At 48.3% G+C, this 22,988-nt stretch overlaps 1 protein-coding gene across 3 annotated transcripts in view; it reads left to right on the forward strand.

Moving 5' to 3' along the window:
• Window positions 1-22,988, forward strand: part of CARMIL1 (capping protein regulator and myosin 1 linker 1) — a 581,945-nt gene that overhangs the window by 205,451 nt on the left and 353,506 nt on the right. The window lies entirely within an intron of this gene.

A 22,988-nucleotide genomic window follows, 5' to 3' on the forward strand; every position in this document is an offset into this window, starting at 1 on the left:
TTTTGTAGTTACTCTCAGAAACGCATGTTCTCATCCAGGTTTTGATAGGAAAAATACAATTGCTGTCAGGTTTGATTTCTTATAAAATACCCTATACTGTAATACTGTATAGCAGGTATAGTGTTATGTCTCCTGTTCAAATGCAAGTAACAAAAAATGCATTAAAAATACATCAGCAATGGGCGTGGCCACGGCGGCAAGCGGGTAGGAAGCAGGACACAGGAGCTCCCCGGATTATTAATCCTTTTCAACTCCTTGGGCTCCCCTAAACCTGCTTTCTACGGCTCCTAGGCGGCGGGCATTGCTGTGAAACTCCTGCCTGTGTCTCCGGCCGGCGCCGGCCGCCGCCTGGTTCTCAGGCCTAGGCCGCCAGCACATCCCCGGCCTCGATTTGCGGGACACTGCCGCGGGCGCGCACGGACGCGGACCCGCGGCGAAGATTGCCGCTGCCGGCGACGTGGGGTGAGCGGCGCCCTCCCCTTGCACCACCTGAATCCCATACCTGGCTGCTACTGTCCCCTGGAGCCCGAGATCCGTGTGAGGGAGGTGAGGGAGGTGAGGCAGTGGGCCCGGCGGCCATTTTGGAAGTTCCTCCCTGCTTTACCCTTTCTGCACTGCACTGCTCTGGGAACTTGCAGGAGCTGCAGGGCTGGATAGAGGGACACAGGACACGCTGCCCTGTTCTTCTCTCAGCACCCAGCCTATATTATATTATAACACCTCCTCTTGGGTCCCCCTGGTCCCCATCCCCCCTCTGCTCCACTACAAGACGCCTGGGGCTCTGGTGCATTGCTGACACTGCAATCACTGTTCTTTGCTAAACCTCCTGACACTGAATACCTGGGCTTTGCGTGCTGCTTGAACATTGATATTATGGTGAGGGGTGGTCAAAGCGCGGCGGCGGCTAAATTGGAGAGGTTCGCCCGTCAGCCTCCCACCCAGCCGACGCAATCCTCTCCTACCCGACCCGTTCCCCCGGCCGGGGCCGATACGGGTGTGGACATGCAGCCGTCTGCTCCTTCCATTCAACAACTCCTGGAGGCCATAGCGGCCAGCGAACAACGCCTGTCGGATAAAATGGAGAAGGTGCAGTGCGATTTATCACTGTTACGCCAGGATGTCCAGCGCATCCGAGAGAGAGTGGGCAAAACCGAGATGCGGGTCTCCAACCTAGAGGACCTCACTGGCCCCTTGCAGCGGTCTGTGTCGGCTGTCTCCCAGCAAGTTTCGACTATGCAAACTAAACTCCTGGATATGGAGGGACGCCTTCGCAGAAACAACGTGAGATTCGTGGGCTTGCCTGAAAAGGAGGAGGGGGCACATCCCGAGGATTTCCTGGAGTCCTGGCTGAAAGAGGCGTATGGTGCTGAATCCTTTACGCCTCAATTCGTGGTGGAACGGGCGCACCGGGTGCCATTCCGGCCTCTGCCCCCGGGTGCACCTCCGCGAACATTTATTGCCAAGTTTCTGCACTACAAAGACCGGGACTCCGTCCTGCGCCTGGGCCGCGTGAAGGGCCCCCTGCTTCGAAATGGTGTTCGGGTGTCAGCATTTCCAGATTTCGCAGCGGATGTACAGAAGGATCGAGCCCAGTTTCTGCCCATCAAGTGGCGTCTTCGGGACCTGAATCTTCCCTATTCGATGCTGTTCCCCTCCAGGCTGCTCGTGGTGGCGGACGGGGAAACTAAGTACTTCAGTTCTCCGAGGGAGGCGGCGGCCTGGCTGCCTGCCAGATGGCTCCGGACTGACATCCAGTGTCCATTCTATATGGGCCTACAATATGCAAGTATAAGTCCGGGGAGCTTCCTTCTGTACTAGTTGTTCTGGACTTTGCTGGGTAGTGACTCTTACGCATTGGGTTTCGCATTGGGGGGTTTTGTTTGAATCTGTATGCTACGCATAGCACTGCCGTAGGCTTTCAGACCACCAAGGTTAGAGTTCTGTTTAAGATATGTGTATGCCACAGTTCGGGGAGGTATACGGGGAGGGGGGATGTTGTTGGGATGATGTTTGTTTTTCTGTTGTTTTCCTATTTCTTTTTTTTTCAGTTTTTTGTTTTTCATATGACCATTTATCAAACTGCGAGGTGATGTTGTGCTATTTAGAGGGGTTTGGCTCGGGGCCCGGGGCCTGCGGGCGATATGGTCCCAGGGATGGTACTGTGTACGGGCAGATGGAAAATTGGATAATGGTGATGGGGGGGCTCCTTTCTCACTCTGTAGGGTCTCTACACGCTGTGTCTCAGATGGTACAACGGACGACATGTCTGCCTTAAAGATTCTGGCATGGAATGTCCGGGGCATTAATAATAAAGTAAAGCGATCCTTAGTATTTCAAATGATTAAGAAATATAGCCCGGATATTATCTGTCTGAGTGAAACTCATTTGGAGGGGAATAGACTATTGTCGCTCCGCAGGCCTTGGGTTGGCTTGGCGTATCATTCCTATTCCTCTCACTCCTCTTCCAGGGGGGTGTCAGTCATGATAAAGAGAACTGTACAGTTTGAATTAATCACGGTAAACACGGATCCATATGGTAGGTTTGTGTTTCTGGAATGCAAGCTGAACTACCGTAATTTCTTTATTTTGTCTGTTTATGTTCCTCCCCCATTCTCGTATGATGTCCTGCAGAAGGCGGCCTCATTTATTGCTGCCTCTCCACATACTCCTGTTATTTGTATAGGGGATTTTAACAACGTGCTGGATACCTCTCTGGATAGATGGAGGTCTTCTCGTGATTCGGGGGCGGGGGGTGGCCAGTCTATACCACAATCTAAGTTTGCGGATTTTATAGATAGCATGCAGTGGGTGGATGTCTGGAGGGCTCGCTACCCTACGCTTAGGCAGTACTCATGTTTCTCTGGTACACATGGCTCTTTCTCCAGAATCGACCTGGCCCTGGTCTCACCCATGCTCCTACCTAACATAACGGATGTTCATTATGAGGCACGGGGGGTGTCCGACCATTCGCCCCTGTTACTGTCTCTCGATGTGGAGTGCCGGAGGGGACAGTCTTATTGGAAGTTACACCCGTCCTGTCTGACTCAGCTGGGAGAGTGCCCGGATTTACCGCCTAGGTGGGAGGGCTTCTTTGCGGATAATGTGGGCTCGGCCCCGACACCGGTTATATGGGATGCATTCAAAGCTTATTTACGTGGTACGCTGATAGGCAAAATAGCTGCCTGCAAGATAGAGTACAGAGCGACGGAGAGAAGGCTTGAATCAGAATATAGGGATCTAGAGACCCACTACTTGGCTCAGGGAACCTCTGCGCTAAAGGCAAGTTGGCTACTAGCTCAGGAGGCCTGGCTAGCTCACCTCTCTGATAGAAATGCGCGCTCCCTTTTGTTCAGGGCCACCAATATATATATGCAGGCGGACAGGCCGGGTAGTTTATTGGCCCATCTGGTGCACTATGACCGTCCTGGGTCCACGATAGTGCAGATGTCTGACCCTGACGGCTCCATAGTAGATAATACCCCCGACATAGCGCAGATGTTTTTTTCATACTTTAAAGAGGTCTATGATTCTCAGTCGACGTGCTCCACAGAGGACCTAGACCTGTACCTGTCCAACATACCCCTTCCCAAGCTTTCCCCCGAGGCCAGGGATATTCTAGACGCGCCCTTAACTTTGGAGGAGGTGACTGCGGCGGTGGGTATGTCTCCCAGTGGCAAGTCTCCCGGAAGCGATGACATCCCCACTGAGCTGTATAAACAATACATACAGTTCTTTGGTCCCAAGCTGCATGAGATGTATACAGACATATTTACCACTAATCAACTTCCTCCCTCAATGTCCGAGGCTGTAATTGTAGTACTGCCAAAGCCTGGAAAGGACCCCAAACTAGTGGAGTCCTATAGGCCGATCTCCCTTGTCCCTACCGATGCCAAGATCCTGGCAAAAATCCTTGCACTCTGGCTCAACTTGGTCATTACATCTATAATACACCAGGATCAATCTGGCTTCATGCCAGGGAAATCCACGTCCATTAATTTGCGCAGGCTATACACTATTTTGCAGGCTCCCCATGACTTCCCCTCGGACGCGGTTGTGGTTTCCTTAGATGCGGCTAAGGCATTTGACAGTGTTGAATGGCCATATCTGTGGGTGGTCATGACATGTATGGGCTTCGGCCCTAAATTTATACGTTGGATCAAATTGCTATATCAAAGCCCACGCGCCAGGATCTTGGTTAATGGCTATGTTTCTTCCTCCTTTACTCTGACTCGGGGCACCAGACAGGGATGCCCCCTCTCCCCAGCCTTATTTGCCATAGCCATCGAACCCTTGGCCTGTTTGGTCAGATCGCACCCGGACATTGGGGGAGTTGACACGGGCCCATGTACCGACAAAATAGCCCTTTATGCAGACGACCTATTACTCTTTTTACACGACTACAGTGTGGATTCACCTGTAGTGTTGCAGGTCATAGAGACCTTTAGCGGCTTCTCTGGTCTCCGCATCAACTGGTCGAAGTCATTTATAATGCCCATTCTGGGCTCTCCTCCCCGGGTCCCAAAGATTTCCCTACCGCTGAGCTGGACAGGCCAGTTTAAATATCTTGGGATCCAGGTTACTAATGACCCCCTCGGATTTTATACCCTTGAACCTTGACCCACTTGTACAGCTGATTGTACGCAAGTCGGGGGCTTGGAGTAAACTCCCGCTGACAATGACAGGTAGGGTTGGCCTTATTAAGATGATAGTTTTGCCCAAACTACTGTATGTTCTTTCGCAATCCCCTGTATACATATTCCCGGCCTTCTTTAAGAAATTAGATAGTATATTTTCATCTCTGATATGGGCCAATAAAAGGCCTAGAATAAAGTTAAATACCCTCACTAGACAAAAAGTTGATGGCGGCTTGGCCTTGCCTCACTTCCAATTATACTACTATGCGGCCCAGCTGGCACACATCGGTATCTGGTTGCGGGGAGGAGAGGAGGCCGGTCTGTGCTGGGCGTTTCTCCAATGTTACTACCCGGACCTTTCTCCGACACAGATTCTAGTGGGGGGGGAGCGCCTCTCGGCTGTCCCCTCCTATTGTTTTTCAAGCCATGAAGATCTGGATGGCTTTGATACGTATGCTCGGGTATGATAGTATGGACCCGGATACTCCCCTTTGGCACTCTGCATCACTCCATGAACTGGGGTCTCTGGAGGGGGGTGCGGTGTGGGCCCCGTACTCAGCAACTTCCACATTCCAGTTGTACAACAATGGTACAATGAAGTCCTTTCAGCAACTAAAGGAAGAGTTTGGTCTCCCGAACTCTTACTTTTATAGATTTTTACAGCTCAGGCACGCTTTACAATCACAGTTCGGGGATTCCCCCCCGGTGCTTCTCCCCTTCCCTATAAAGACCTTTCTATGCTCATTGGGTCGGGTCAGGGTGATCTCCTACACTTACTCGTACCTTCTAAAAACAATTCACGCTGACCCGCTCTTAAACCTTCGGGAACGCTGGGAGCGTGACGTGGGCCCCATGGATGTGGAGGACTGGGAGATGGCACTGGGGAACCCGAGCCAAGTCACCAAATCACTACGGTTCCAACAAATCCAACTTTTTATATTGCATAGGTCATATATGACTCCGAACAGGCTGGCCAGATTTGGGGCCGGCGGCGCCGCCGCCTGTCCTAAGTGCGGGACCGCTGACGGATCATTCTGGCACCTGGTGTGGGAGTGTCCACCCTTGCAGGCGTTCTGGGCTGGGGTCGGGTCGATTCTGGAACACACGGGGATACCGAGAGGCATGCTGACTCCAGGATTTTGCATTCTGGGAGTAGGGGGAACTGACCCTGGGACTAAGTGGGGGGACTTGTATGCTCGCAGCATATGCGCCCTCGCCAAGGTGTGAATTGCGCGGACATGGATGGCTTCACACTCTCCTAAGATGTCCGCATTTAGAGCCCTTATGAATGACACCGTATTTAAGGATCGGTACATCTATATGAAAAATAATGCCCTTTCTAAACACGAGAAGATATGGTCCTCCTGGATTAACTCTACATACTCCTCCCCTGCCCTTAGAATTTAAAGATTTATAACTTAACTTAAATTGTCGTATGCCTTTTACGGCGGCCCGGCTACTCGGGACCCGCGGGGACGAGCCAGGCTCTTCTCCCGTATTCTACACTGTAGGGATAATGCACCTCATCTCGCACGACTGCAGGAATCTAGGCTTGCTGGTGTTGTTTTGGTCTGTTTTATTTATGGGTCTTGCTTTCCATATTATTTTTTTCTCTGACGTCCTAGTGGATGCTGGGGACTCCGTAAGGACCATGGGGAATAGACGGCTCCGCAGGAGACTGGGCACATCTAAAGAAAGATTTAGGACTATCTGGTGTGCACTGGCTCCTCCCCCTATGACCCTCCTCCAAGCCTCAGTTAGATTTCTGTGCCCGGCTGAGCTGGATGCACACTAGGGGCTCTCCTGAGCTCCTAGGAAGAAAGTGTTTGTTAGGTTTTTTATTTTCAGTGAGACCTGCTGGCAACAGGCTCACTGCATCGAGGGACTAAGGGGAGAAGAAGCGAACCTACCTAAGTGGTGGTAGCTTGGGCTTCTTAGGCTACTGGACACCATTAGCTCCAGAGGGATCGAACACAGGACCCGACCTCGTCGTCCGTTCCCGGAGCCGCGCCGGCGTCCCCCTTACAGAGCCAGAAGCAAGAAGGTGGTCCGGAAAATCGGGGGCTGAAGACTTCGGTCTTCTCCAAGGTAGCGCACAGCACTGCAGCTGTGCGCCATTGCTCCTCATGCACACCTCACACTCCGGTCACTGATGGGTGCAGGGCGCTGGGGGAGGGGCGCCCTGAGCAGCAATACTGACACCTTGGCTGGCAAACTGGCACCATATATAGCCCCAGAGGCTATATAGGTGCTTTTTAACCCCTGCCAGAATCCATAAAAATGCGGGAGAAAGTCCACAAAAAAGGGGCGGAGCTATGTCCTTCAGCACACTGGCGCCATTTTTCCCTCACAGCTCCGTTGGAGGGAAGCTCCCTGGCTCTCCCCTGCAGTCAATACACTACAGAAAGGGTTAAAAAGAGAGGGGGGGCACAATTTAGGCGCAGTATACAATATATATAGGCAGCTATAAGGGAAAACACTCTTTATATGTGATATCCCTGTGATATATAGCGCCCTGGTGTGTGCTGGCATACTCTCCCTCTGTCTCCCCAAAGGGCTTTGTGGGGTCCTGTCCTATGTCAGAGCATTCCCTGTGTGTATGCTGTGTGTCGGTACGGCTGTGTCGACATGTATGAGGAGGATAATGATGTGGAGGCGGAGCGAATGCCTGTAAAATGTGATGTCACCCCCTGCGGGATCGACACCGGTGTGGTTGGACTTATGGAAGGATTACGTGAAAGTGTCAACTCCTTACACAAAAGGTCGACGACACAGAACAGCCGGCTACTCAGCTTGTGCCTGTTCCAGCGTCTCAAATGTCATGGGGGGCTCTAAAAACGCCCGCTACCTCAGATGGCAGAAACAGATGTCGACACGGATACCGACTCCAGTGTCGACGACGATGAGACTAGTGTACCCTCCAAATAGGTCCACCCGTTACATGATTGAGGCAATGAAAAATGTATTACACATTTATGATAATACCCCAGGTACCACATAAAAGGGTATTATGTTTAGTGACAGAAAACTACCAGTAGTTTTTCCTGCATCTGAGAAATTAAATGAGGTGTGTGAGGAAGCGTGGTCTTCCCCCGGTAAGAAATTGATAATTTCGAAACGGTTATTGGCAGCGTACCCTTTCCCGCCAGAGGATAGGTCACGTTGGGAAACACCCCATAGGGTAGATACAGCGCTTACACGCTTATCAGAAAAGGTGGCACTACCGTCTCCGGATACGGCCGCCCTGAAGGAACCTGCTGATAAAAAGCAGGGGGTTACCCTGAGAGATATAGTCACACACTCGGGCATTATATTGCGACCAGCCATTGCTTCGGCATGGATGTGCAGTGCTCCCGCTGCGTGGTCAGATTCCCTGTCGGAAAATAACTATGGATAGGGACAATATTTTGCTGACAATAGAGCATATAAAAGACGTGGTCTTATACATGCGTGATGCACAGAGGGATATTTGCCGGCTGGCATCAAAAATAAGCGCTAGGTCCATTGCCGCCAGACGGGGGTTATGGACTCGGCAATGGTCAGGCGATGCCGACTCGAATCGGCACATGGAAGTTTTGCCCTATAAGGGGGTAAAACTGTTTGGGGATGGTCTTTCAGACCTCGTTTCCACAGCTACTGCTGGGAAATCGACTTTTTTGCCACAGGCTACCCCACAACAAAAGAAAGCACCGTATCATCAAGTACAGTCCTTTCGGCCCCAGAAAAGCATGAGGGCTAGAGGCTCATCCTTTCTGCCGAGAGGCAAAGGTAGAGGAAAAAGCTGCAGCGCACAGCTAGTTCCCAAGAGCAGAAGTCTTTACTGCATCCGGTAAGTCCACAGCATGACGCTGGGGCTGCTCAGGCGAACCCTGGTACGGTGGGGGCCCGTCTCAGAGATTTCAGCGCCCAGTGGGCTCTCTCACATGGATCCCTGGGTCCTTCAAGTAGTATCTCAGGGGTACAGGCTGGAGTTCGAGACGTTCTTCCCCCCGCCGTTTCCTAAAATCTGCCTTACCGGCACCTCCCTCTGCCAGGGAGGCGGTGTTGGTGGCTATTCAACACTATAATCACAACAAGTGATTGTCAAGGTGCCCCTCCTTCAGCAAGGAAGGGGTTACTATTCCACAATGGTTGTGGTACCGAAACAGAACGGTTCGGTGAGACCCATCTTAAAATTAAAATACTTGAACTTTTATATCAGAAGATTCAAGTTCGAGATGGAATCGCTCAGGGTGGTTATTACGAGCCTGGACGAGGGGGATTACAGGGTCTCCCTGGACATCAAGGATGCGTACCTGCATGTCCCCATTTACCCTCCTCACCAGGAGTACCTCAGATGTGTGGTACAGGACTGTCACTATCAGTTCCAGACGCTGCCGTTGGAGTTGTCCACGGCACCGAAGGTCTTTACCAAGGTAACGGCCGAAATGATGATACTCCTTCGCAAGAAGGACGTTTTTATTATCCGTACTTGGACGATCTCCTGATAAAGGCGAGGTCCAAAGAACAGTTGGTAGTAGGGGTAGCACTCTCTCGGGAAGTGCTTCAACAGCACGACTGGATTCTCAATATTCCAAAGTCACAGCTGGTCCCGACGACACGTCTTCTGTTCCTGGGAATGATTCTGGACACAGACCAGAAAAGAGTGTTTCTTCCAGTGGAAGCACACAAGTCCTGGAAAAAATGGTAGCTTCGTATGAAGCATAATTCCATTCAGAAGGTTCCACGCAAGGACGTTCCAGTGGGACCTGTGGGACAAATGGTCCGGGTCCCATCTACAGATACAACAGCGGATAACCCTGTCGGCAAGAAACAGGGTGTCGCTGCTGTGGTGGCTGCAGAGGGCTCATCTACTAGAGGGCCGCAGATTCGGAATACAGGACTGGGTCCTGGTGACCACGGAGGCCAGCCTTCGGGGCTGGGGTGCAGTCACACAGGGAAGAAATTTCCAAGGAGATTTCGCTTCACATAATTATTCTGGAGCTAAGGTCCATTTACAATGCCCTAAGCCAAGCAAGGCCCTGCTTCAGAACCAGCCGGTGCTGATCCATTCAGACAACATCACGGCGGTCGCCCATGTAAACAGACAGGGCGGCACAAGAAGCAGGATGGCGATGGCAGAAGCCACAAGGATTCTCCGATGGGCGACCTACACCTGGGAGAATGGGGACTTCTTCCAGAAGTTTTCCAATTGCGGGTAAACCGTTGGGAATGACCACGGGTGGACATGATGGCGTCCCGCCTCAACAAAAAGTTGAAAAGATATTGCGCCAGGTCAAGGGACCCTCAGGCGATCGCTGTGGACGCTCTAGTGACACCGTGGGTGTACCAGTCGGTTTATGTGTTTCCTCCTCTACCTCTCATACCCAGGGTGCTGAGAATAATAAGACTGAGAGGAGTGAAAACCATACTCATGGTTCCGGATTGGCCAAGAAGAGCTTGGTACCCGGAACTTCAAGAGATGCTGGCAGAGGACCCTTGGCCTCTGCCGCTCAGACAAGACCTGCTGCAGCAGGGACCCTGTCTGTTCCAAGACTTACCGCGGCTGCGTTTGACGGCATGGCGGTTGAACACCGGATCCTAAAGGAAAAGGGTATTCCGGAGGAAGTCATCCCTACCCTGATCAAAGCCAGGAAGGATGTCACCGCAAGACATTATTACCACATTTGGCGGAAATATGTTGCTTGGTGTGAGGCCATGAAGGCCCCGAAGGAGGAATTTCAACTGGGTCGATTCCTACACTTTCTGCAAGCAGGGGTGACGTTGGGCCTCAAATTGGGGTCCATCAAGGTCCAGATTTCGGCTCTGTCGATTTTCTTCCAGAAAGAACTGGCTTCACTGTCTGAAGTTCAGACTTTTGTCAAAGGAGTTCTGCATATTCAGCCTCCTTTTGTGCCCCCAGTGGCACCTTGGGATCTCAATGTGGTTTTGGCATTCCTGAAATCACATTGGTTCGAACCACTTAAGACTGTGGAATTAAAATATCTCACGTGGAAAGTGGTCATACTGTTGGCCCTGGCTTCGGCCAGGCGGGTTTCAGATTTGGCGGCTTTGTCTTGAAAAAGCCCTTATCTGATTTTCCAGATGGATAGGGCAGAATTGAGGACTCGTCCTCAGTTTCTCCCGAAGGTGGTCTCAGCTTTTCACTTGAACCAACCTATTGTGGTGCCTGCGGCTACTAGGGACTTGGAGGATTCCAAGTTGCTGGACGTAGTCAGGGCCCTGAAAATTTATGTTCCAGGACGGCTGGAGTCAGAACAACTGACTCGCTGTTTATCCTGTATGCACCCAACAAGCTGGGTGCTCCTGCTTCTAAGCAGTAGAGATGAGCGGGTTCGGTTTCTTTGAATCCGAACCCGCACGAACTTCACTTTTTTTTTCACGGGTCCGAGCGACTCGGATCTTCCCGCCTTGCTCGGTTAACCCGAGCGCGCCCGAACGTCATCATGACGCTGTCGGATTCTCGCGAGACTCGGATTCTATATAAGGAGCCGCGCGTCGCCGCCATTTTCACACGTGCATTGAGATTGATAGGGAGAGGACGTGGCTGGCGTCCTCTCCATTTAGATTAGATTTAGAAGAGAGAGAGAGAGAGAGATTGCTGTGATACTGTAGATTAGAAGAGAGTGCAGACAGAGTTTAGTGACTGACGACCACAGTGACCAGTGACCACCAGAGACAGTGCAGTTGTTTGTTTTATTTAATATATCCGTTCTCTGCCTGAAAAAAACGATACACAGTCACACAGTGACTCAGTCTGTGTGCACTGCTCAGCCCAGTGTGCTGCACATCAATGTATTGTATATAAAGCTTATAATTGTGGGGGAGACTGGGGAGCACTGCAGGTTGTTATAGCAGGAGCCAGGAGTACATGATAAATAATATTATATTAAAATTAAACAGTGCACACTTTTGCTGCAGGAGTGCCACTGCCAGTGTGACTAGTGGTGACCAGTGCCTGACCACCAGTATATTAGTAGTATTGTATACTATCTCTTTATCAACCAGTCTATATTAGCAGCAGACACAGTACAGTGCGGTAGTTCACGGCTGTGGCTACCTCTGTGTCGGCACTCGGCAGGCAGTCCGTCCATCCATAATTGTATTATAATATATACCACCTAACCGTGGTTTTTTTTTCATTCTTTATACCGTCGTCATACTAGTTGTTGTTACGAGTATACTACTATCTCTTTATCAACCAGTGTACAGTGCGGTAGTTCACGGCTGTGGCTACCTCTGTGTCGGCACTCGGCAGGCAGTCCGTCCAACCATAATTGTATTATATACCACCTAACCGTGGTTTTTTTTTTCATTCTTTATACCGTCGTCATACTAGTTGTTACGAGTATACTACTATCTCTTTATCAACCAGTGTACAGTGCGGTAGTTCACGGCTGTGGCTACCTCTGTGTCGGCACTCGGCAGGCAGTCCGTCCATCCATAATTGTATTATAATATATACCACCTAACCGTGGTTTTTTTTTCATTCTTTATACCGTCGTCATACTAGTTGTTACGAGTATACTACTATCTCTTTATCAACCAGTGTACAGTGCGGTAGTTCACGGCTGTGGCTACCTCTGTGTCGGCACTCGGCAGGCAGTCCGTCCAACCATAATTGTATTATAATATATACCACCTAACCGTGGTTTTTTTTTCATTCTTTATACCGTCGTCATACTAGTTGTTACGAGTATACTACTATCTCTTTATCAACCAGTGTACAGTGCGGTAGTTCACGGCTGTGGCTACCTCTGTGTCGGCACTCGGCAGGCAGTCCGTCCAACCATAATTGTATTATAATATATACCACCTAACCGTGGTTTTTTTTTCATTCTTTATACCGTCGTCATACTAGTTGTTACGAGTATACTACTATCTCTTTATCAACCAGTGTACAGTGCGGTAGTTCACGGCTGTGGCTACCTCTGTGTCGGCACTCGGCAGGCAGTCCGTCCATCCATAATTGTATTATATACCACCTAACCGTGGTTTTTTTATACCACCTAACCGTGGCAGTCCGTCCATAATTGTATACTAGTATCCAATCCATCCATCTCCATTGTTTACCTGAGGTGCCTTTTAGTTCTGCCTATAAAATATGGAGAACAAAAATGTTGAGGTTCCAAAATTAGGGAAAGATCAAGATCCACTTCCACCTCGTGCTGAAGCTGCTGCCACTAGTCATGGCCGAGACGATGAAATGCCAGCAACGTCGTCTGCCAAGGCCGATGCCCAATGTCATAGTACAGAGCATGTCAAATCCAAAACACCAAATATCAGAAAAAAAAAGGACTCCAAAACCTAAAATAAAATTGTCGGAGGAGAAGCGTAAACTTGCCAATATGCCATTTACCACACGGAGTGGCAAGGAACGGCTGAGGCCCTGGCCTATGTTCATGGCTAGTGGTTCAGCTTCACATGAGGATGGAAGCACTCAGCCTCTCGCTAGAAAACTGAAAAGACTCAAGCTGGCAAAAGCACCGCAAAGAACTGTGCGTTCTTTGAAATCCCAAATCCACAAGGAGAGTCCAATTGTGTCGGTTGCGATGCCTGACCTTCCCAACACTGGACGTGAAGAGCATGCGCCTTCCACTATTTGCATGCCCCCTGCAAGTGCTGGAAGGAGCACCCGCAGTCCAGTTCCTGATAGTCAGATTGAAGATGTCAGTGTTGAAGTACACCAGGATGAGGAGGATATGGGTGTTGCTGGCGCTGGGGAGGAAATTGACCAGGAGGATTCTGATGGTGAGGTGGTTTGTTTAAGTCAGGCACCCGGGGAGACACCTGTTGTCCGTGGGAGGAATATGGCCGTTGACATGCCAGGTGAAAATACCAAAAAAATCAGCTCTTCGGTGTGGAGGTATTTCACCAGAAATGCGGACAACAGGTGTCAAGCCGTGTGTTCCCTTTGTCAAGCTGTAATAAGTAGGGGTAAGGACGTTAACCACCTCGGAACATCCTCCCTTATACGTCACCTGCAGCGCATTCATAATAAGTCAGTGACAAGTTCAAAAACTTTGGGTGACAGCGGAAGCAGTCCACTGACCAGTAAATCCCTTCCTCTTGTAACCAAGCTCACGCAAACCACCCCACCAACTCCCTCAGTGTCAATTTCCTCCTTCCCCAGGAATGCCAATAGTCCTGCAGGCCATGTCACTGGCAAGTCTGACGAGTCCTCTCCTGCCTGGGATTCCTCCGATGCATCCTTGCGTGTAACGCCTACTGCTGCTGGCGCTGCTGTTGTTGCCGCTGGGAGTCGATGGTCATCCCAGAGGGGAAGTCGTAAGCCCACTTGTACTACTTCCAGTAAGCAATTGACTGTTCAACAGTCCTTTGCGAGGAAGATGAAATATCACAGCAGTCATCCTACTGCAAAGCGGATAACTGAGTCCTTGACAACTATTTTGGTGTTAGACGTGCGTCCGGTATCCGCCGTTAGTTCACAGGGAACTAGACAATTTATTGAGGCAGTGTGCCCCCGTTACCAAATACCATCTAGGTTCCACTTCTCTAGGCAGGCGATACCGAGAATGTACACGGACGTCAGAAAAAGACTCACCAGTGTCCTAAAAAATGCAGTTGTACCCAATGTCCACTTAACCACGGACATGTGGACAAGTGGAGCAGGGCAGGGTCAGGACTATATGACTGTGACAGCCCACTGGGTAGATGTATGGACTCCCGCCGCAAGAACAGCAGCGGCGGCACCAGTAGCAGCATCTTGCAAACGCCAACTCTTTCCTAGGCAGGCTACGCTTTGTATCACCGCTTTCCAGAATACGCACACAGCTGAAAACCTCTTACGGCAACTGAGGAAGATCATCGCGGAATGGCTTACCCCAATTGGACTCTCCTGTGGATTTGTGGCATCGGACAACGCCAGCAATATTGTGTGTGCATTAAATATGGGCAAATTCCAGCACGTCCCATGTTTTGCACATACCTTGAATTTGGTGGTGCAGAATTTTTTAAAAAACGACAGGGGCGTGCAAGAGATGCTGTCGGTGGCCAGAAAAATTGCGGGACACTTTCGGCGTACAGGCACCACGTACAGAAGACTGGAGCACCACCAAAAACGACTGAACCTGCCCTGCCATCATCTGAAGCAAGAAGTGGTAACGAGGTGGAATTCAACCCTCTATATGCTTCAGAGGTTGGAGGAGCAGCAAAAGGCCATTCAAGCCTATACAATTGAGCACGATATAGGAGATGGAATGCACCTGTCTCAAGTGCAGTGGAGAATGATTTCAACGTTGTGCAAGGTTCTGATGCCCTTTGAACTTGCCACACGTGAAGTCAGTTCAGACACTGCCAGCCTGAGTCAGGTCATTCCCCTCATCAGGCTTTTGCAGAAGAAGCTGGAGGCATTGAAGAAGGAGCTAACACGGAGCGATTCCGCTAGGCATGTGGGACTTGTGGATGCAGCCCTTAATTCGCTTAACAAGGATTCACGGGTGGTCAATCTGTTGAAATCAGAGCACTACATTTTGGCCACCGTGCTCGATCCTAGATTTAAAGCCTACCTTGGATCTCTCTTTCCGGCAGACACAGGTCTGCTGGGGTTGAAAGACCTGCTGGTGACAAAATTGTCAAGTCAAGCGGAACGCGACCTGTCAACATCTCCTCCTTCACATTCTCCCGCAACTGGGGGTGCGAGGAAAAGGCTCAGAATTCCGAGCCCACCCGCTGGCGGTGATGCAGGGCAGTCTGGAGCGACTGCTGATGCTGACATCTGGTCCGGACTGAAGGACCTGACAACGATTACGGACATGTCGTCTACTGTCACTGCATATGATTCTCTCAACATTGATAGAATGGTGGAGGATTATATGAGTGACCGCATCCAAGTAGGCACGTCACACAGTCCGTACTTATACTGGCAGGAAAAAGAGGCAATTTGGAGGCCCTTGCACAAACTGGCTTTATTCTACCTAAGTTGCCCTCCCACAAGTGTGTACTCCGAAAGAGTGTTTAGTGCCGCCGCTCACCTTGTCAGCAATCGGCGTACGAGGTTACATCCAGAAAATGTGGAGAAGATGATGTTCATTAAAATGAATTATAATCAATTCCTCCGCGGAGACATTGACCAGCAGCAATTGCCTCCACAAAGTACACAGGGAGCTGAGATGGTGGATTCCAGTGGGGACGAATTGATAATCTGTGAGGAGGGGGATGTACACGGTGATATATCGGAGGGTGAAGATGAGGTGGACATCTTGCCTCTGTAGAGCCAGTTTGTGCAAGGAGAGATTAATTGCTTCTTTTTTGGGGGGGGTCCAAACCAACCCGTCATATCAGTCACAGTCGTGTGGCAGACCCTGTCACTGAAATGATGGGTTGGTTAAAGTGTGCATGTCCTGTTTTGTTTATACAACATAAGGGTGGGTGGGAGGGCCCAAGGATAATTCCATCTTGCACCTCTTTTTTCTTTTCTTTTTCTTTGCATCATGTGCTGATTGGGGAGGGTTTTTTGGAAGGGACATCCTGCGTGACACTGCAGTGCCACTCCTAGATGGGCCCGGTGTTTGTGTCGGCCACTAGGGTCGCTAATCTTACTCACACAGCTACCTCATTGCGCCTCTTTTTTTCTTTGCGTCATGTGCTGTTTGGGGAGGGTTTTTTGGAAGGGACATCCTGCGTGACACTGCAGTGCCACTCCTAGATGTGCCCGGTGTTTGTGTCGGCCACTAGGGTCGCTAATCTTACTCACACAGCTACCTCATTGCGCCTCTTTTTTTCTTTGCGTCATGTGCTGTTTGGGGAGGGTTTTTTGGAAGGGACATCCTGCGTGACACTGCAGTGCCACTCCTAGATGTGCCCGGTGTTTGTGTCGGCCACTAGGGTCGCTAATCTTACTCACACAGTCAGCTACCTCATTGCGCCTCTTTTTTTCTTTGCGTCATGTGCTGTTTGGGGAGGGTTTTTTGGAAGGGCCATCCTGCGTGACACTGCAGTGCCACTCCTAGATGGGCCCGGTGTTTGTGTCGGCCACTAGGGTCGCTAATCTTACTCACACAGCTACCTCATTGCGCCTCTTTTTTTCTTTGCGTCATGTGCTGTTTGGGGAGGGTTTTTTGGAAGGGACATCCTGCGTGACACTGCAGTGCCACTCCTAGATGTGCCCGGTGTTTGTGTCGGCCACTAGGGTCGCTAATCTTACTCACACAGCTACCTCATTGCGCCTCTTTTTTTCTTTGCGTCATGTGCTGTTTGGGGAGAGTTTTTTGGAAGGGACATCCTGCGTGACACTGCAGTGCCACTCCTAGATGTGCCCGGTGTTTGTGTCGGCCACTAGGGTCGCTAATCTTACTCACACAGTCAGCTACCTCATTGCGCCTCTTTTTTTCTTTGCGTCATGTGCTGTTTGGGGAGGGTTTTTTGGAAGGGCCATCCTGCGTGACACTGCAGTGCCACTCCTAGATGGGCCCGGTGTTTGTGTCGGCCACTAGGGTCGCTAATCTTACTCACACAGCTACCTCATTGCGCCTCTTTTTTTCTTTTTGTCATGTGCTGTTTGGGGAGGGTTTTTTGGAAGGGACATCCTGCGTGACACTGCAGTGCCACTCCTAGATGGGCCCGGTGTTTGTGTCGGCCACTAGGGTCGCTTATCTTACTCACACAGCGACCTCGGTGCAAATTTTAGGACTAAAAATAATATTGTGAGGTGTGAGGTATTCAGAATAGACTGAAAATGAGTGTAAATTATGGTTTTTGAGGTTAATAATACTTTGGGATCAAAATGACCCCCAAATTCTATGATTTAAGCTGTTTTTTAGTGTTTTTGGAAAAAAACACCCGAATCCAAAACACACCCGAATCCGACAAAAATAATTCGGTGAGGTTTTGCCAAAACGCGTTCGAACCCAAAACACGGCCGCGGAACCGAACCCAAAACCAAAACACAAAACCCGAAAAATTTCAGGCGCTCATCTCTACTAAGCAGTCTATTGCGCGCTGGATTTGTAGCACTATTCAGCTGGCGCATTCTGCGGTAGGATTACCGCAGCCTAAATCAATAAAAGCCCATTCCACAAGGAAGGTGGGCTCATCTTGGGCGGCTGCCCGAGGGGTCTCGGCTTTACAACTTTGCCGAGCAGCTACTTGGTCAGGGGCAAACACGTTTGCTAAATTCTACAAATTTGATTCCCTGGCTGAGGAGGACCGGGAGTTCTCTCATTCGGTGCTGCAGAGTCATCCGCACTCTCCCGCCCGTTTGGGAGCTTTGGTATAATCCCCATGGTCCTTACGGAGTCCCCAGCATCCACTAGGACGTCAGAAAAAATACGATTTTACTCACCGGTAAATCTATTTCTCGTAGTCCGTAGTGGATGCTGGGCGCCCATCCCAAGTGCGGATTATCTGCAATACTTGTACATAGTTATTGTTACAAAAATCGGGTTTTGTTGTGAGCCATCTCTTCAGAGGCTCCAATTGTTATCATACTGTTAACCGGGGTTCCTATCTCGTATTATATGGTGTGATTGGTGTGGCTGGTATGAGTCTTACCCGGGATTCAAAATCCTTCCTTATTGTGTCAGCTCTTCCGGGCACAGTTCCTAACTGAGGCTTGGAGGAGGGTCATAGGGGGAGGAGCCAGTGCACACCAGATAGTCCTAAATCTTTCTTTAGATGTGCCCAGTCTCCTGCGGAGCCGTCTATTCCCCATGGTCCTTACGGAGTCCCCAGCATCCACTACGGACTACGAGAAATAGATTTACCGGTGAGTAAAATCTTATTTTTTCTTTTTTCGGGCAGGCTTTATTAGGCCCCATAGTTGGGGGGCTCCAAAAGAGAAAATAAAGGCGCCTCTAAGAGCCTAGGCTGATATGCTGCTCGCTGCTCTCAAAAGTATAGGTATTAGCAAACCTACAAAGACAACAAAAAAAACAAGGGAGTAGAGAGCGCAAGCAGACTGAATTAGCAATATTTAATTAAAACTGCACAAGGAATACAATATATTATATATATATATGTAATTGATAAAACATAAAATTATGAACAAATGGGATCCTCCAGCTTACAGTCCATTTAATGCAATAATGGATTCCAAATTAGACAGTCAAACGCTCCTTCTATTTAGAGCAATGAGTTCATCAATTTGTGTTTAAATAACTTTTTTTGCAAATTATTCACTTCTAAAAAGTTATTTAATCCGGAAAATCACTTATATTGGATTATCAGATAACAGATGTGCTGCTTGTTCCAGCACTTTATATTCCAAAAGGATAGCAGCTTTGTATATAAAAATCCATCTTCCAGTGTGCTTTACAGCGGCTCCGTCTACCGCTCTCCCTAAAGCACACTTATGGAATCTTTCAATAAATAGCCGCTTACCGCATCCGGATGCGTTCAGCTTCACGGCACTGAAAATCACCATGCACCAGACGGCTGTACCGCAAACTCCCGAGTGGAATGGATGACGGCCACGGTCCCCGTTTAGCAAGGCGGACCACTGCAGGTGGCTATGGTGAAAGCGGATCCACTGGTGCGGTGCAGAAATTGTGATGAATATCCAAAGCACAAATGGAGAGTGCCGGGATCCCAAGTCCGAATAAACCCTGACGCGTTTCTCGACCTACATACACTGGTCGTTTCCTCAGAGGGAGAAAGTATCCCTCCCTCTGAGGAAACGACCAGTGTATGTAGGTCGAGAAACGCGTCAGAGTTTATTCGGACTTGGGATCCCGGCACTCTCCATTTGTGCTTTGGATATTCATCACAATTTCTGCACCGCACCAGTGGATCCGCTTTCACCATAGCCACCTGCAGTGGTCCGCCTTGCTAAACGGGGACCGTGGCCGTCATCCATTCCACTCGGGAGTTTGCGGTACAGCCGTCTGGTGCATGGTGATTTTCAGTGCCGTGAAGCTGAACGCATCCGGATGCGGTAAGCGGCTATTTATTGAAAGATTCCATAAGTGTGCTTTAGGGAGAGCGGTAGACGGAGCCGCTGTAAAGCACACTGGAAGATGGATTTTTATATACAAAGCTGCTATCCTTTTGGAATATAAAGTGCTGGAACAAGCAGCACATCTGTTATCTGATAATCCAATATAAGTGATTTTCCGGATTAAATAACTTTTTAGAAGTGAATAATTTGCAAAAAAAGTTATTTAAACACAAATTGATGAACTCATTGCTCTAAATAGAAGGAGCGTTTGACTGTCTAATTTGGAATCCATTATTGCATTAAATGGACTGTAAGCTGGAGGATCCCATTTGTTCATAATTTTATGTTTTATCAATTACACATATATATATATATAATATATTGTATTCCTTGTGCAGTTTTAATTAAATATTGCTAATTCAGTCTGCTTGCGCTCTCTACTCCCTTGTTTTTTTTTCCATAGTTGGGGGGGTTTACCTAAGTATTTTGGGGAGAAAACAAAAAATGCTAGTATGTGTTTTAACCTCGCTTGCAGACTTCAGAGAAGCTGGTATCTGTGGGTAGACATCATATGGATCCGCGACCACTTGTTATACCACGCATATGCACATATTGTTTCAGTAGGATCTATGCATGACTATATTGTATAACAACAATTGAAGTTCCCAGTGTAAACTGAAATGTCTGTATTGAGTTCATTCTTGTTGAATAAAAATACTCTATTCAAAAAAAAAAAATACATCAGTAATATCGATTAATATATGTTTAATCAATGAGAGAGGAATCTAAACAAGCAGAAGTTGTAGATTGTGACTCGGAAGTAGGTAGCTTGTGCTGGCCACAATCTTCATCCGTGTGTATTTGCAGCAGCTTCATGTACCTGCACAGGTCTGCCTTAATTCACTATGACACAAACACAATGTTACTGTGCTTGGTCTGCATTCTCCGCTGTTATGCCTCTCCAATTATAAAGTGGTGCAATTATCAAATCTGCATACGGATGTAGGCGTCTGCCCAGAGCCGGCCCTAATAAATATGATGCCCTAGGCAAGATTTTGGCTGGTGCCCCATAGCACCGCTGCTAGTTTCGCCTCTGATCCTGCACCCCTTTCCCATCACCCCTCAGTCATAGCAGTCCTCATTTTGGTGCTCCTACCCCCTATATTTTAAATAGGAACAGTGCGCACATTCAGCGCTAAGAATGGCAAATTGATTTCTCACAAATATTTAAAATGCCCGCTCTAATATATATTGTAAATGCCTGCATCTCTTATTACCATATCCCATGAATGTGCGCTATACATCGCAAAACACTGCATCCCATAAGAGAAAACAATACACCCACACATTATCTGAGTTCCAAAGCTCATTGATGTATATATTTGTTATTAAAAGGATATGGATTCAATATATATTACAAAGTACAGTATGCCTATAGTTACATGGTTACATTCACACAGTAAGCAGTTAAAACATACAATTACATAGTTACATACAGTTACATACAGTTTCAGTTACAGGCCAGCGATACAATACCATTATCCTTAAGTTATATAAATTCATCTTTCCATATCACTCTCTCTCTCTGTAAAGTAATGCTGGGACTCCATCTTCCTCTGAGACCTTACAGCAACTCTGAGACCAAAACAGGAACTACCTTCCTGTGTGATCAGCAAAATGTGTTAACTAGTTTCTGCGGGAGGGGACTCTCTCTCATTCATGATGAGTCACTAGTTTCTTTGTATATGCTGAACAGGTTCAGCCTTGGGGACGTCCAAAGGGGCTGGCCTGAGTTTCCTGTCCACCACCTGTTTGGAATATCTATTGTTCTAATAAAAGTGATTTTAGCTTTTATACATTTAATCATAATTATCCGCTGCAATGTCCCACAACTTCACAACAAGCATCAAATGAATCTACACATCAATCTGGTTGCTTCAATAGTAAACATGACAGCTCTATCTGGTTCCGTTCAAATAATACACATACATGACACCACTCCATCATATACAATTCTAAATCATCATGATGTCTGGCGCTTGATATTATTATAATTATGTACTGTATGAAATAAGTGTCGAATCCATCTCTGTGGCATGTCCGTGTAAATGCGTGTGTTACCATATATTGCTGTGCTCGCTGCGCGTATTTGCAAGTATAGTGACTTATATGTGTGTAGTTTGTATGTTCTCTTTATGTAATATTTTTTTTGACTTCGACAGCGCGCAGCCCAAAAAGGGGCGTGTTCTTTTGGGAAGGGGCATGGCCCCACAATAGTGTCCCCAATTCAAATTACGCCACACCATATTGCTCTTCATTCATATTAGACCACACAGTAGTGCCTTTTCTATACATTACGCCACCCAGTAGAGCATCTTATACACATAATGCCACACATTAGTAATGCCTTTCTACACATACCACACAGTAATACTCCTTACACATATAACACACACAGTATTAATGTTCTTAAAAACATAATATGCCTTACACATTATGCCAACCTTTATTAATGTCCTTATACACATAATGACACACATAATGCCCCTTACACATATGTTGCACATTATTAATGCATTTATACACATGACACACATAATGCCTCTTACACATATGCCGAACACTATTGCACAACGAACCTACCCACACACAGCACTCACATGGCCGCTAACACTGTGACCTCTTCCTCTGCTTAGATACAGATGTGTCCTCATACATCTTGCCTCAATATGCCATGCAGCTCCCGTCCAGCTCTGCTAATGTTGGGTGCCTTATTTTGCAGAAAATGCTTCTAATTTTCATTGCTATGTGACTAGAACGTACAAGCAGCTTCTACTGATTAAAATGATATGTAGCATGCCTATATTCTGTGTGCCAGTGTGACTGTATCTGCATACGAAATGTTATGTTACAGTGATTTCCAGGAATACACTGTAATGTAGCATTTCATAGGCAGATACAGCCAGTCACATACACAATATAGGCATGCCACATATCATTTTAATCAGCAGAATCCGCTTGTGCCCCATGGCATTCCAAATGCCCTATGCATTTGCCTAGTTTGCCTATGCCTAGGGCCGGCTCTGGCAGAGCCCATGTATAAATCAGTATGCCAGCTGCTGTCCTTTTGGCAGTCGAATAGTGACCCTAGGGTTTATATTGTTTTATTGGTCTCCAGATTTTAGCAGCGCCCCATAATGTTATGGGGCGCTGCTAAATGTTATGTGGGTTAGTGCACTGTAATACTTCACCTTTGGTCACAGGTTCAAACCCTACTAGGGTTTTAAAGTTACATTTTCCCTTTCTCATATTTATTTTAATTACGGTAATATATTTCTCTTACGTCCTAGAGGATGCTAGGAACTCCGTAAGGACATGGGGTATAGACGGGCTCCGCAGGAGACATGGGCACTCTAAAGACTTTAGAATGGGTGTGCACTGGCTCCTCCCTCTATGCC

This window comes from Pseudophryne corroboree, chromosome 5, assembly GCF_028390025.1.
Source record: "Pseudophryne corroboree isolate aPseCor3 chromosome 5, aPseCor3.hap2, whole genome shotgun sequence".
Classification (NCBI taxonomy): Eukaryota; Metazoa; Chordata; class Amphibia; order Anura; family Myobatrachidae; genus Pseudophryne; species Pseudophryne corroboree.